Source organism: Poecilia formosa, unplaced genomic scaffold (assembly GCF_000485575.1).
Source record: "Poecilia formosa unplaced genomic scaffold, Poecilia_formosa-5.1.2 Scaffold67, whole genome shotgun sequence".
In the NCBI taxonomy this organism is placed as follows: domain Eukaryota; kingdom Metazoa; phylum Chordata; class Actinopteri; order Cyprinodontiformes; family Poeciliidae; genus Poecilia; species Poecilia formosa.
In genome coordinates this window covers 1,509,980-1,514,924 of record NW_006800006.1, presented here as the reverse complement: position 1 = coordinate 1,514,924, position 4,945 = coordinate 1,509,980, and the positions used below count along the sequence as shown (strand labels likewise).

The window sequence follows — 4,945 nt, the reverse complement described above, 5'->3', positions numbered from 1 at the left end:
GTTTTTTGTTTCTTTTTACATATGGACAAGGTTTTTGCGCACATTTGCAATGGAAACCCAGCTACTGCTTTATCAACAAAACCAAATTTTGAGATTTTTCAAGGCATTTCCAAATAATTCTAGAAATCAAATTGTGACTTTATTTAATATTTCAACTCTATTCTGTAATACAGAATATAATTGAATGTGTTGTTGTAGATTATCCTGCAAAAAACAGGAACTGTCTGCTACCTCCGGACAAAGTCAATCAACTTACAGATTTCTTCTGTTTTTGCATTTTTTTGTGTGAGAAACTCAGATAAAACAATTTTGATTAAGAAGTATGATAACCTGGGTAAATTATGCTTAAATTAACAAAATGCTATTTCAACTTGATTTTATTTATTAAGCCAAAAAAAAAAAAAAAAAAAAAGCTAACAGACCCAACCTTTACTTTTTTAGAGAAAGTTGAAATGTTGATAGAAAAATCTGCTCATAAATATACCAGTGATTGAAGCATCGTTTTGTTTAAACCCAACAGCTGACAAACTCATCAGATGAAAACATCTGCCACGTTGGGTTTGGTTACCTGAAACTGGAGAGAAAATGACAAGAAATAATAATAATAATCACAGAATCATTCAAACTTCATACCTCTGCTCATCTGAGCTGCCAGCCTCCAGCTGCTCCTCCCCTCTGTGTGAGAGTCAGGCTGCAGCTGCCACACTATTAACAACAGACACCCGGTGCAAACTTCACAATTTGCACGATCTGCAGAGCCTTCGGTTGATATAGTTACATTTCAGGCAAAGTGGAGGGCAATCCATTATCGACAGCGGGTAAGGTGAGACAGATGTTTTAGCGGTCGGAGACGCTCCCAGCGCACAGCAGAGCTCTGCTCTTTGAAGAGAAATGTCACGACTTCTATCCTGAATGTAAAAGATTCAGTCTGCTCTGAGACCTTCACTCTGTAAAGCTTCCAGTTAATACAGAACAGAGTTCAGTCTAAAGACGCCAGGGAGAAGCTCTCGGTCTTACAGCAGAGCTGCTCTCGCTTCAAGTTTGTCAAACACGGCATCATTAAGTTCAGTATTCTTCTCTGTTCCTCGTAGTGGATTCCTCATTCTACATTTATTTATGTTACATGGCTACAAGTTGGAATAAAATATTACAAGCATAACAAAACTAACCCTAGAAATTGTTGTGATGTTGGATTTACAGGGGGACCAAATAGCAGACTGGAACTAGATGGAAAAAAAAAAGAACAAAACCACTTAGAATGATGGAAAGCAGTCAGTGTGTCACAGAAAGAACTAGTGGATAATAATAGAAAACAGGAGAATTACAGGTAACTGAATGCAGCCGGGGATGGGAGCAGGTAGGGACAAATGAGGAAATGATAAACCGTAGAGAAGGGCAGCAAATGGAGGGCTGAAGGTACGAACAAAAACTAAGAGAAAGAAAGTGGGGAAGGAAATCTGAACAGTAACAAAAACAAACACGTAAAGGCAGGGGTCCCTGAAGTTGGTCCTGGAGGGCCGGCATCCTGCATGTTTTAGTTCTCTCCCTGGAGGTAGTAACAACCTTCTCAGTAGGTCAATGTTCTTCTTAGGCCTTCTGATGAGCCATCATTTGATCCAGGTGCGTTAAACCAGGGAGAGAACTGAAACATGCAGGACACCGGCCCTCGAGGGCCGACTTTGGGTACCACTGACGTACTAAAAAAGAGGTATTATGTAAAATTGTTTTACATAATACCTAATACGATGTATTATAATATGACATTATAATACATCGTATTATAATGTCGTTCCCTCATCCAAAACATATCTGGAGCGTTAGTTTGATTTATACTGCAGTCTAGAAGCAGAGCCTTCCCCTCATAGAACATCCCTGCCCTACACTTTCCCTACTCAGCTCCTTCAGACTAGCCAGCAGCAATTAGCAAACACCTGGTGGAACTGAGCATCTGCTGAGCTCATTATGTGAGCTACTTCTCAGTGCAATGCTCCTGAGATTGATTGTAAACGGCATAATGGAAGAACGCTGCTATGATGACTTCCTGAACACTGAATGTCAGAAAGAGCAGGAGCTTCTTAAAGAGACAGAGGCCCAATTTTAAGGTATCAGATTGTGAAGTCAAATCTCTTTTAGATTATGTCTGATTCATCCAGCATTTTTATATCAACTGAAGGTAAGTTACGTGATTTTGCTGCAAACTGGCAGTATGTGGCTGGAAAATACATCATGCCACCCTTTTAATCTAACAGAACAAATCCAAAAATCAAGAAGAATAACTAAGATGGAAAAATGTTAAGAAAGCAAACAATGAAAACAGAAAATAATTGACGCTAAAATGTCCAAAGCAACTAAGGATTATATCAATTGTAATATTTTTCATGAACATTTAATGGGAGAGGTTTACTTGAATGTTGGGGATGACGACCGTAAACATGGTGATGGACCCAGCAAAATGACTACAAGAGCTCAAAATGATCATGCTATCACATCACCTATCACATCACCATCACCTCTGCAGGTCTCTCTTACCTCGGTGAAGGTCAGCGAACATTTTGAAAGAGATTTTGTGAAAAGGAGAGCTCCAAAACCACTGGTGACCAAAAATAAGACAAAGGGTTGGAGAGGAGGACTGTCAGCTTCTAAGTAGTGTTTTTATTGCCTAAGGGTTACTGTGGAAGCCATGGCAGAAACCTCCCACTGAGGAAAATACATTCATCTTCATCCACTGCATTCAATAATAGCTAAGAGTCCTCCATGTGTATTTACTGTTACAGTAAATACACATTAACAAATGTTTATTTATTAATGTGTTAAATGCCACAAGTATATATTTGCAAGTTTTCATGTATTTGCTATGTTCTCATGATGTTTGACCATTCTTGCAAATTAACTTATCCATGTGGACGTACACGTCTTTGGATGCAGTAAATATCTGTTGCACATGAAAATGATGACATTATTGAGGAAACCTGCCAATCAAAAGAGAGCGAGACAGAGACTGTCTCAATAGTATCGCTGTGTTCAGAATGTCTGATCACAGACAGTCCTGTGAGCTTCAACAACCACCTCTTTATTAGAAATGGTTGCACCGCTGTCTGAGTGGGAGAGATAAAATGTGAGTAAGTTCTGTTGTCTTTGTGTCTGAGTCCATTTTTGAAACAAAATGAAGATCGATTCTTTTTTTTTTTTAATTCTGTCGTTGATTTCTAGATTTTACAATAATAAAGCGCTGACATCTCAAATGCAATTCAAGCATTACTCTTGACAGCCAGAGTGCACAGGTTGACTTGCTTACTTATTCTGCAGAGAGGACTAAGTGATGCAGAGAGACTCCTAAGAAGTCTGTTGCATCACAATGAGTTCGCCGTGAATCTCAGCATGGCAGGCTAAACTATTCTAAAACTATTTAGTCTAAAACTATTCTCCGTGGGGATACCTGACCATTCTTTTCAGGAGACTTTGTGTGGTCAAACACCGAGGTAGTATGAGAAGGCTTGGCTCCTTGTCTCCTCTTATTCATCCCTAAGATCTTCTCTTGCGTTAAAGTCAGGACTTTCTGCCAGGAAGTCAAGTTCCTTCCCACTCATTCTTGCTCCTATTGACTTGGCTTTGTGTGCTGGTGCACTGTCATGTTGGAAAAAAAACAAGTCATTCCAAATTGTACCCACAAATATCAAAGTTAGAGGTGTGTAACTATGGGTACGGAAATGTTCCCGGCTCCTTCCACTGTACTTTTGCATGAACACTTGACTGTTAACTATTCAGTAGTGAGGAAACACCACCACTCCTCTGTTGAATCACCACTTCAATGTGGTGGAGAGGTGTTGCATCCCTCCTGAGGCTATGTAGTCCAGAACTTTATCTCCTAGCCGAGTCTTCCATAGAAAATGGACCTCAGACTAAAAGTTCCCACATACTTGGACGTACAGCACATATTCTGTGAGCTGTACAAACTCTGTGCATACTGTCCGTCCACAGTTGAGATTTCATACTTGAGCGTACCAATTTCCTACATGGGTCGTAACAAATTCCTTCATTTCTCACAACCTGAATGGATACTAGAAAGTTTGATNGGGGTGCAGCAGGACTCCAAATGGAAAAGAAGGAATCCAGGAATCCAGTTCTTTCTAAGTCCAGGTGGGAAGGCTCGCCATCAAAGTCACAGGAGGAATCCACCTCAGGAACAATCCAGCATAAACAAAAAAACCTGACCGATCTCAATGCGACACGTTAGGGACAACAATATGGTGGCTCTCAGTCCGGACCCGTGAGGCACTTCAACTGAAGGGAGAACAAGATGAACTTAAACCGTTAGCCTCGTAGCCGTTAGGGCTAAACTAGTAGCCGTTGGCCGTTAGAGCTAACGAGTCAGCTCTAACGGTGTTCAGCAGAAAAAGTTAACTTGTCTTTCCTTTTCTTTTTTTTTTCACTTCACGCGTCCAGCTTAGAAGTCGGATGATCTGGGAAAGCGTTTGTTTAGAGTTGTATAACTGTTTTAAAACAGAGACTCTCACGCTGCCCAGCTTAATCGTTTCCGGATCTCTCTCGCTTACACACTCAATGCGGCGGAAGGGCGGGTCCTGCAGCGGCAGTCCGAATTCTGATTGGTTTAAACTCACTGGAAACTAAACTTCCTATTGGCTAGGTAAACCACCTATCTTCCCTAACCTCCGTTTCTTAAAGAGGCATCCCCATTTTATGTGGGTTACACAAGCATTACTCTTGACAGCCAGAGTGCACAGGCTGACTTGCTTACTTATTCTGCAGAGAGGACTAAGTGATGCAGAGAGACTCCTAAGAAGTCGGTTGCATCACAATGAGTTCGCCATGAATCTCAGCATGGCAGGCTAAAACTATTCTAAAACTATTTAGTCTAAAACTATTCTCCATGGGGATACCTGACCATTCTTTTCAGGAGACTTTGTGTGGTCAAACACCGAGGTAG

At 40.8% G+C, this 4,945-nt stretch overlaps 1 long non-coding RNA gene across 1 annotated transcript; it reads right to left on the bottom strand.

Moving 5' to 3' along the window:
- Nucleotides 1–4,128: 4,128 nt before the first annotated feature.
- On the bottom strand, nucleotides 4,129–4,642 carry LOC107836557 (uncharacterized). The gene is made up of 2 exons (XR_001662470.1): nucleotides 4,213–4,642; nucleotides 4,129–4,176 (listed from the first exon to the last, which is right to left on the bottom strand). It is a non-coding gene; the product is annotated as an uncharacterized LOC107836557 (long non-coding RNA).
- Nucleotides 4,643–4,945: the final 303 nt, after the last annotated feature.